A 12,028-nucleotide genomic window follows, 5' to 3' on the forward strand; every position below is an offset into this window, starting at 1 on the left:
TCTTACAGAGGTATAAGCGATCTTTGTACCATAACGAATCATTTTGCCAGCTAAATGTATCAGACGTACTGGAATCTTGTTGTAGCTTTCGAATAAGTGCCCACACTTCTTCATCATTCTTCCATTCCTCCCTTGCTTCGTTTATCCAATCTGGTTGGATAATAGAAATGGCGCACAACAATGCTTCCACATCCTCATCCTTTCTTGAGAGTGCATCTGCCACCACATTTTGCTTCCCTTTTTTGTAGATGATTTCAAAGTCATAACCCAACATCTTTGTGACCCACTTTTGTTGCTCTTCAGAGGATAATCTTTGTTCTAAAAAGTATTTAAGGCTATCATGATCCATTTTTACCTTGAAGTGTCTTCCCATTAGGTAGGGTCGCCATTTCTTAAGTGCATGGAGTATTGCCAACATTTCCTTCTCATAAATAGCTTTGCTTAAAAACTTTCCCTTGATTGGACGACTTTCAAAAGCAATGGGTCTTTCATCTTGCATTAGAACAACACCAATTCCATTTCCTGAAGCATCACATTCCACAATAAAGGTTTTTGTGAAGTCCGGTGTAGCTAAGACCGGTGCTTGGCACATTGCCTCTTTAAGATGTTCAAAGGCCTTTGTTGCTTCCGGAGTCCATGAAAATGCATCTTTCTTCAATAATGTTGTTAGAGGTGCTGCTATTCTCCCATAATTCTTAACAAACTTGCGATAATACCCTGTCAACCCAAGAAATCCTCGCAGATGCTTTATGGATGTGGGGATTTTCCATTCCTTAATGGCTTTAATTTTGCTAGGGTCTACCTTAACTCCTTCATGAGATACAATATGACCCAAATATTCCACCTCCTGGACTCCAAAGAAACATTTGGATCTTTTTGCATATAATTGTTTCTCCTCCAATAGTTGTAGCACCTTGTCAACATGTTCAACATGATCCTTCCAAGACTTGCTGTAGATTAGTATATCATCAAAAAATACTAACACAAATTTTCTAAGGAATGGTTTGAAAATTGAATTCATCAAACCTTGAAATGTTGAAGGTGCATTGGTAAGGCCAAAAGGCATGACCAAAAATTCATAATGACCCTCATGAGTTCTAAATGCCGTTTTCGGAATGTCTTCAATCTTCATTCTGATTTGATGATATCTCGAACGAAGATCCAACTTGGTGAAGTAAATTGATCCATGCAATTCATCCAGTAATTCATCAATGACAGGAATGGGGAACTTATCTTTAATAGTGAGCTTGTTGAGCTCCCTATAATCCGGACACATGCGCCATGATCCATCCTTCTTGTGCACCAATACTACTGGAGCAGAGAAAGAACTTTGACTTGGTTGAATTATACCAGCCTCTAGCATTTCTGCAACCATACGTTCAATTTCACTTTTTTGGACATAGGGATATCTGTACGGCCTGATGTTTGGAGGAACACTTCCTGGAATCAGATGAATAGCATGATCATGATCACGCATAGGTGGGAGACCTTTGGGAGTCTCAAATACCTTGGAATGATTGTCCAGGACTTTTTGGAGATCTGGAGAAATAGATGATTCCAATGTGGAAACATCTAGCGAACATAATTGTGCAATTACACCTCTTTGCTCCTTTTTTAGAAGCTTTGTCATACCATTAGAGCTGATTATCTTTCCTGGTTTCCCTGCAATACCCCTTAATTCAACTTCCTTTCCTTCCGTAGAAAATTTGATGAAAAGTTCTTGAAAATTAAAAGCTATTGTACCCAAGGATTGTAGCCATTGGACTCCTAGTACAACATCAGCACCTCCCATTGGAATGGAAAGCATTGGGCTAGTCAATACATATTCTCCCATGGATAGCTTGATATTATGGCACTTTCCAGAGCAATTTATTGTTCCTCCATTTGCAATCATCACTTGACACTTTGGTGCTGGATATAGGAAGCAATTCAATTCTTTTGCTACCCTACAATGAATAAAATTGTGGGTGCTTCCTGAATCAATCAACACTATTACCTTTTTCTTCTTGATTTGTCCTTCTATCTTGATGGTTTGAGGAGTGGTAATTCCCGCCAATGCATTACAAGATATGGTCGGATTTATTTGTTCTTCATCTAGGCTTTGTTCCTGGAGTATATCTTCTTCTTTTGACCTTTCTTGCTCTTTTTCTTCTTCCTCTTCACAATCTATGTAGAATAATTTCTTCTCAGCACACTTATGACCTTTAGTGTATTTGCTATCACAACTGTAACAAAGCCCTTTTGCTCTTTTTTCTTCCAATTGTTGTGGTGTCAACCTTATAGGTTGTGGAAGACTAGGGGCAACAACTTTCGTCTTTATAGTTGTGAGTGGTATGCTTCCTGGTTGCCATAATTTTGCTTTCCATTTTTCTTGCTAACCTGAATGCCTTCTCTAATGAATCAGGTTCCCAAAGGCGAACATCATGTTGGATATTATCCTTTAAAGACCCTATGAACACATCAATCCTATGCTCCTCTGGAATATCTTTTACCCTTATGTTCAATTTTTGGAACTCCTCAATGTGCTCCATTACTGAACCCTTTTGTTTGAGACTTATCAATTGGCTAAAAAAAGTGTTGCTTTTTGTATCTTCATAATGTGCTATCAATTCTTCCGTAAAAATTGCCCAAGTGATAAATTTTTTACGAGAGCAAAGCCATTGATACCATACAAACTGATTTGGTTCCAAATATATAGTTGCCATACGTACCTTTTGTGTGTTTTGCACATTATTGAGATCGAAGAACTGCTCCATCTGTAATATCCATGTGGCGGGATCCTTGCCATCAAACTTCCTCATATCGATTTCTAGAATATGGTGGGTCTTCAATCCAACATTAGAGTCTATGGAATCATGATTAACATTACTTTTGTTCACACCATGAGTTTCATTTACAACCTTTTCACCATTAGTAAGTATTTCTTGTAGAAAATTTGTCAAATCTGTCTTCAAATCTGCCATGTCTGTCTTCAAATCTGCCATGTCTCTCTTCAAATCTGTCTTCGAATCATCCATCTTAGCTTCCATGCCCTTTATCTTAGATTCCATGCCATTTATCTTAGATTCCACGCCATTTATCTTAGCTTCTGTTAGCTTTTGTGAGCGTGACATATGTTGCACTTGTTCTTGTAATTTTGATATATCATGTAGCATTTCTTCCTCTTCTTCATGAGTCATGCTAGAGCTTTTAGGTTTCTTACTAGGTGTTTGCATTTTCTTTCCTCGGGGCATCAGTTACCGATCATAATGCTTTACTATGCCCTTTGGATTTCGTTAAACCAAGCTTACGCAAAAATTTAAAAAAACCTACACACTTTTTTTCACTTTATAGAAGCATGATATTGAATCTGATGTATCTCTGTAATTTCGGATCATCCAGTTCTGAAATTGTGATCTGTAGTAGTCTTCTGCGTCCTCTTTCCAATGCCACAAGTCTGACCCAAATTGGATTCTCCAAGGAAGAGTTATGTGAAATCTCCCATAGTGACTTGCTTCTAGACTAGTTCAGTAGAGCGAACTTGTACGACGTGCCCCGAGTCATTGTTTCAACCTTTGGATCTGAAACATGCACACAAGAAACTACAGTCCGTCCTCTTTCTGTAACTTCTTACGAAATTTCAATCCGATCCCCAGAGTGAAAGTTATGATGATTTTCCCCAGGTCACCTGTTTTGAATGTAATTCAGGAGTCTGCAAAAAGACCAAATTCCTCAGATCATATCTCCGCAAATATCGCGCTAAAAGCTCTGAAATTTGGACCCAAGGTTCAGTGTGATTTCTTCTCAAATGGGTTTTTTTGCGACTTCTGAAACGTCACAGAAAAAAAGTTATAGCGAAAATGCCACGATGACCTGTTTGGAGCAGCGAAACCCTAGAATCCAAAGCTCTGATACCAAATGTTATGAAACCAGCTCAAGAAAAGATAGAAAAGATAGATCAACGCGTTAGAATTCAGCCTCTTCGAGGGGGCAACCTCCTTTACATTACATAAATGAACAATTCTTGGATGATTCAAATGACAAAACCTCCTTTCTATATGTAGGAGTCTAAGGAGTCACAATATAATCCAGTCACAAAAAATAATGATTCACATAAAAATTAAAGTGAAAAATAGATAAGCCAAATAGTAAACATATAACAACAATAATTGAATACTTATTCTTATCATAAAATCTCAAAGTCAAAACATTACAAGTATAACTAATGAATAATTCTCAAAATTGAGCTTGATTTGCAAGCATAAATTAAATTTAATCAATAATATCATATAATACATGTTCATAAACTTCTATAGGTTTTTTAATATATTCTTCCACAGTATTATGTGCTTCAGTTTGGTCATATTCCTCTTTTGATGGATCTTTGATGTCTGCAAATCTCCCAAAGTATCCCTTTCCAATCATTCCATCTAACAGTGGCCAAGGTTCCTTTGCTTTTTTTGTCACACATGATTCATTAAAATACCCTTTCGTCAAAACAACTTCATGTATTGCATCCAAAAGAAATTGAATAGCATTAATTATTTGTTGAATAAAACTACATTGTAGTGAGTCTTTTTCAATGGTTATGCAATTTCTTCTTTTTTGTAGGCAACATGCTAGTGTTGTACTTAATCATCAAATACAAAAGAAATAATTAAGAGAATTAGTATAAACACATGAAAATTTAAAAATAAAATACTGAAATTCAATTTTATGTAATAAAACTTATCTGAACCTGAGAACAAATCCAAAATCCAATCTCCTTCATTTGAACATTATAAGATATTTAATCATCCCTGTAGTTTTTGATAAATGTTAACTATTTCTCCTTTTACATCTTTATCCTCATATGTGAGTTTTCTCATAACAACATCATGAACCAATACTTGGCTATGATTCTTTCCATCTACTAGATTAAGAATAAAATGCTTATAGTTATCATTTTTTGTCCAAAGTTCAACATGAATGAATTCACAATCACTTATAATTAGCTAATCTCTCTGCCCCTTGCTAGGTGGGGGCTGGGGCTGGGGCTGGGGCCGGGGGGGAGGGTGATTCCGAGAATCGCTCCCCCCGTCCAACAGGGGGCAGAGAGGGTGCGAGCGGCCTTGGGAAAGGGCACTTTGTGCCCTCTCACCCCTCTCCTAGGCGAGGGTCGATTCCGAGAGAGAGCACAAGCAACCCTAGATGAGGGTGCTCGTGCCCTCTCGACTCCTTGCTGGGTGGGGGGTCGATTCTCAGAATTGCCCCCCAACCTAGTAGGAGCCCCTGAAATCAACACCTCACCCAACAGGGGTCTATTTTCGGAACCGAGAATCCCCCCCCCCCCCGCTTAGTAGAGGGTCGATTTCGAGAATGATTCTAAGAATAGGCTCGCACCCTCTCCCCCGCCCATCAGTGGCCCGAGAGGGCATGGGTGACCCTGGGTGGGGGCAACCTTGGTTGAGGGTTGGCCGCCACCCTCTCAACCCCCTGCTAGGCAAGGTGTCAATTTCGGGAGTCGGTCCCCCGCCTAGTAGGGGGCCGAGAGGGTGCGGGCGCCCTTGCCCGAGGATGTCTGTGCCCTCTCGGTCCCTGCTGAGCGAAGGTCGATTCTGGGAATCAACCCTCAGCCCAACAAGGGGCTGAGAGGGTGCGCACGGCCCCTACGTGTGCCCTCTTAGCCCCTCGCCTAGCAGGGGACCGAGAGGGTACATGCAACCCTCGGAATCGGTCCCCTGCCTAGTAGGGGCCTAAGGGGCGAGCACGACTCTCACCCCTCTCGACCCCGTGCTAGGCGAGGGGCCAATTCTTGGAATCATGATGTTATTTATTGCTATCATTTGATATACCATAGTTTAAAAAAATGTTGGAATTTTAATTCCCCATCAAAAGGGGATACTTCATTTTGATGGTTGATTTTTAAGTTTTTGTTGCAATGGGATAATTTGTCTTAGGCTAAGATTTAAAAAGAGCTATACTTTTAGCCTTTAAAAAATAAAAATTACTCTTGGAATATTGACTCTTTCATTCAGGTGTTCATTTTAAAATTTTTTTAGTCATTTAGTTTGTCCATAATGCCATGGTTGAAATATGTTGAAAACTTAGGGTTTTTAATTTCATGGTTTAAAAATTGTCAAAATTTTAAGGTTTTTATGAGTTGTGATATTTTATCTTTGACGCTATGGTTGAAAACAATTAAAATTTTAGGGTTTTTTAGAGTCATGATATTTTATTTTTAATGTCATGGGTGAAAATTGTTAGAATTTTAAGTCTTTTTAGAGATGTAATATTTTATCTTTAACGTCACGCCCGAAAATTGTTGGAATTTTAAGGTTTTTCAGAGTCTTGATATTTAATCTTTAACTCCATTACTAGAACATGTGAAAAAAATATGTTGTTCTAGCATCAACACTTTTCGCTTTGAAGGTGTTTTTTCATCTTTTTATTTGGTTTTTACTGTCATTTTTAAAAATGTTGAAAATTTGCCCCGGAAAAAAGGTGTTGATGCAATATCCACTTTTCATTTTTAGGCTATTTTTTCATGTTTTTTGGTGTTTTTTTACTAGGGTTCTCATTTTGAGGGAATAGTTCTAGTTTGATTGGAAACTATGATATCAATGAAGGGTCTAGCTCAGGTCCTTCGCTTTTACATACATGCAACGCTACAAATAAAGAAATGATTCTTGTTGTCATTAAGAAATAAAACTTCAAATTCAAATTAGTTACTTTTAAAGAAAGGAGAATAAGCCTAAAAAACAATATAAATATATATTAGTTTGGATTATGAAGTTAAAAAAAATAGTAAATAATAATAATAATATGTTTTTTAACTATAAATCTTGCATTAGGGCACTAAAGCTATGGTGTTAACTGGGATCTCTGATCCACTATTTTAGACTTTTAGGTTGGCTCTCTTATGTTAAAATGACAACAATTAAAAGATTATAAATGTAATTTTTTACCGTTCATGAAATTGCATAACTATATGCATTTTTTGTAATGGTGCTTTTGTATTAAAATGCTATTTATTGAGATGCATATTATAATATGCAAAGTCATTGTTGACCTTGAATAATAAATAATTCCAATCCCTTGTCTCGTGGAGGTTTCCTTGACACACTGTCATGGTTTTACCATGTAAATTTTGTGCCTGTGTATGCATTCAATTTCTTGTTTTGTACATATTTTTCTCTCTTGATTAATGATTTATGGGCTCAAAATACCAACATATTCTAAGGTCAAGGATGTCCCCTATTGAATAACATATGAATTTTTCCTTTACTTCTCAGTGGAAAGCATTATTTTTCCATTTCCCTTGTTTTGAATATTGGTTTTAGGGTTTCCATGATATATGACATCTTATTGTTTTAATAACCTTGTTCAATTGTCAATGTCAATGGGAATGCACCAACAATTTTTTTATAGTTATAATTATGTTTCTTTATTTTTTTTCTACGTGGTTCACAAACCTCAGATATCAATGACCACTACGTCCATGGAATATTTGTACCGACAGATCCACCCGACACTTCTTGCTGGCTTAACCATAGAGCTTGAACCCAAGAGTTTTGAGAGAATTGGACTTGTGACCTCTTCATAACAAAAATATTTTAACAAAGGGGACTCAACATATTGAGTTAACCCTCGAGGCTTTCTTTATATTAACATTTTAGCACACACAAATACATACACACATATAAGAAGCGATTATAGTTTTGCATTAAAATATTTTGGTTTGAAGGCTAGAACCTTGTACATCTTGGACCAAAATTTATTCTACTGAGATTCAAAAAATCCAAAAAATATTATATACATTTTATATCTTGCCTGCATTCTACTAGACTAAATTGGATTTCTTCCCAAAAAACCCATAAATTAGCTATACATTTACATAACATGAAATAAACTAAGTAAGAGAAACTAGCCTTCTACATTCTCCCCAGAAGTAGCATTAGCTTTATTTTCATTTGATTTTGGCTCTAGTTGAGGAGGAGGGGAAGCCAGGCCTACAATAACTTAAGCTCTAGTCTCTCCCTGTGCATCTGTGATCACTTCTCGCTGCCTCAGGAGTTCCTTTGACTCGTCGTTGCAAAACTCAAATGCCTATTCATCCATCATAGGGAACGAATTGTCTATTTTGAATTTCAATATTTTTGTTTCCAACTATAACCTATCCAATTTAACTTCCATTATGCCAACTTTATGATTTAGGATCTCGAAGTGAGTTCGAGAGTTTGTCAAGATCGTCTTCGCATGTTTCAATATTAAAGAAATGATGAACTCCATAGCCCCCACCAATGAGGCTCATCAATAGGTAAATTATATGGACCTTAGTCCCACTCTCCAGCTTATTAAAATCAACTTTTTTTCACATTTCTTTACATGCTTTATTATATTTTTATTAAGGAGAGGGAGAAAATGGGAATTAGTTATGAAAAATCTCAGGCTAGAGCTTCCAGCGGTCGGCATGACTAGCTGTCTCTGTGTGTACTCTTTGTCGCCTCCACTTATTACAACAAAAAATGTACTTTTCTTGGAAATAAAACAGAATAACAATAGCAATCAAAATCAATAAAACATAATTAACAAGTGAACTGAAATCATGTTCCTATAAAAATATCTCCACACCACTCTTTTTGCTGGCCTCTGGTCCAACCATGCTTCTGCTACATTATGCCTCATGCTCTCTCGACTAGTTCCCTGTCGCTTTCGGTCTCAACAGTTTCACTTCTGCACTTACAAGAACCTGAAAGTGGTTCTGCGTAGTGGCCATGACATATCCTGAACACTACTGCCAACTCATCTGTCCCTCTAGACTTCCCGCGGAACACTATCGGAGCCATACATGCCTTGTGAAATAGTTATACAGTTGTATCAGAGCTCAGGCTGTTCGGGAACTTTAAACTGGAAAAACTTTGTAAAACTGCGAATGTCGATCTCTTTAAGCACCTTTTTCTTTGATTCCTTTCGGTATTTCTGCATCATATGATTGGAGGCTATGACCGGGTGCTTGGCCAAATATCGGAGGTCAGAAAATGTTAGGAAACCGGCTCACAAAAAGATAGAAAAGATAGATCAACGCCTTAGAATTCAGCCTCTTCGAGGGGGAAACCTCCTTTACATTACCCAAATGAACAATTCTTGGATATAACAAATGATTATATTGTGACCTCCTTTACATTACACAAATGGAAAATATGGCGACAATAAGGGCACACTAATAACAATAAGAGATACAATGACAATAGTAATGGGGGAATCACTAGTATTATGGGGACCTAACATGCCCCTCTCCTTCCGAAAAACGTTGTCCTCAATGCTTGAGTAGTTGTGGATGTTTTTGTATAAAATTCTCATCCTCCCATGTGGAATTTTCAGCGGATAAGTTCTTCCACTTGATGAGATACTCCGAAATTGATCGATTTCGTAGCTGTCGAGTTCTTGTTTCTATGATTGCTTCCGGTTCCAATATGATTTTTCCTTCCTCGTCAAGTTCTGGAAATATTGTTTGAACTGGGAGTTTGTCACCTATAACCTTATTCAAACATGAAACATGGAAAACTGGGTGCACTCGGGAAGCTGCAGGAAGCTCCAATTTGTATGCCATAGTACTAATCTTTTGCAACACCTTGTACGAACCATAATACTTTGGTGATAATTTACTATCATTCTTAGCTTGCTTGAGGGAAATTTGTTTATATGGTTGTAGCCGTAGGAATACCTAGTCACCTACATCAAAACTTCTTTCGTTGCGATGTTGATTTTCCTTTTGTTTCATTCTATTCTGCGCTAACATGAGGTTATCCTTTAAGAGTTGGAGAACTTGTTGTTGATGCTCGATGTGATGTTCCACTGGTTGAACCTTAGAATTTTCTCTTAAATATGATGTGATGGATGGTGGATGATATCCATAAAGTGCCATAAATGGGGTCATTTTTGCTGTAGAATGGAAGGAAGTGTTATACCACCATTCGGCCAAAGGCAACCATTTGACCCATTGTGTCTATTTATCAGATACAAAGCAACGAAGATATCCTTCCAAACATTTGTTTACTATTTCAGTTTGCCCATCAGATTGAGGATGATAAGATGAGCTATGAGCTAACTGAGTACTGAGACAAGAAAATAATTCTGTCCAAAAATTTCTAGTGAAAATGTGATCTCTGTTGCTTACAATAATCTTTGGATTTCCATGTAGCTTTTGAATTGTTTCCATAAATGCAGTAGAAAATGTACTGGCTCTAAATGGATGTGATAATGCACAAAAGTGTGCATACTTGGTAAGTCTGTCAACTACCACCATGATGACACTCTTTCCTTCACACTTGGGTAAACCTGTGATAAAATACGTTGAAACCTCCTCCCAACGTTGGCTTGGAATGAATAAAGGTTGTAATAGACCTAGGGTCTTAATTGTTTCAACTTTATTTTGTTGGCAAACCAAACATTCCGCCACAAACTTTTGAATATCCTCTTTAAGGCCATCCCAAAAAAATTCCTTCTTAACCTTGTGGTAAGTTTTTAAAAATACCGAGTGCCCTCCTAAGGGAGATGTGTGCAATTCCATAAGAATATTTTGTTTGAGTTGGGAATTCTTACATAGGTATAAGCGATCTTTGTACCATAACGAATCATTTTTCCAGCTAAATGTATCAGATGTACTGGGATCTTGTTGTAACTTTTGAATGAGTGCCCACACTTCTTCGTCATTCTTTCATTCATCCCTTGCTTCGTTTATCCAATCTGGTTGGATAATAGAAATGGCGCACAACAATGCTTCCACATCTTCATCCTTTCTTGAGAGTGCATCTGCCACAACATTTTTCTTCCATTTTTTATAGATGATTTCAAAGTCATAACCCAACATCTTTGTGACCCATTTTTGTTGCTTTTAAGAGGATAATTTTTGTTCTAAAAAGTATTCAAGACTATCATGATCCGTTTTCACCTTGAAGTGTCTTCCCATTAGGTAGGGTTGCCATTTCTTAAGTGCATGTAGTATTGCCAACATTTCCTTCTCTTAAATAGCTTTGTGTAAATATTTTCCTTTGATTGGACGACTTTCAAAAGCAATGGGTCTTTCATCTTGCATTAAAACAACACCAATTCCATTTCTTGAAGCATCACATTCCACAATAAAGGTTTTTATCAAGTCTGACGTAGCTAAGACCGGTACTTGACACATTGCCTCTTTAAGATGTTCGAAGGCTTTTGTTGCTTCCATGAAAATGCATCTTTCTTCAATAATGTTGTTAGAGGTGCTTCTATTCTCCCATAATTATTAACAAACTTGTGATAATACCCTGTCAACCCGAGAAATTCTCGTAGATGCTTTATGGATGTGGGGATTTTCCATTCCTTAATGGCTTTAATTTTTCTAGGGTCTACCTTAACATCTTCATGAGATACAATATGACCCAGATATTCCACCTCTTGTACTCCAAAGAAACATTTGGAGCTTTTTTCATATAATTGTTTCTCCTCCAATAGTTTGAGCACCCTGTCAACATGTTCAACATGATCCTTCCAAGACTTGTTGTAGATTAGTATATCATCAAAAAATACGAACACAAATTTTCTGAGGGTTTGAAAATGAAATTCATCAAACCTTGAAATGTAGAAGGCACATTGGTAAGGCCAAAAGGCATGACCAAAAATTCATAATGACCCTCATGAATTCTAAATGCTGTTTTTGGAATGTCTTCAGTCTTCATTCTGATTTGATGATATCCTGAACGAAGATCCAACTTGGTGAAGTAAATTGATCCATGCAATTCATCCAATAATTCATCAATGACATGAATGGGAAATTTATCTTTAATACTGAGCTTGTTGAGCTCCCTATAATCTGAACACATGTGCCATGATCCATCCTTCTTGTGCACCAATACTACTGGAGCAGAGAAAGAACTTTGACTAGGTTGAATTATACTAGCCTTTAGCATTTCTGCAACCATACGTTCAATTTCACTCTTTTGGCCATAGGGATATCTGTACGACCTGATGTTTGGAGGAACACTTCCTGGAATCAAATGAATAGCATGTTCATGATCACGAATAGGTG

This window comes from Pinus tabuliformis, chromosome 6, assembly GCF_031772625.1.
Source record: "Pinus tabuliformis cultivar Carrire ecotype Pingquan chromosome 6, CPIR1, whole genome shotgun sequence".
In the NCBI taxonomy this organism is placed as follows: Eukaryota; Viridiplantae; Streptophyta; class Pinopsida; order Pinales; family Pinaceae; genus Pinus; species Pinus tabuliformis.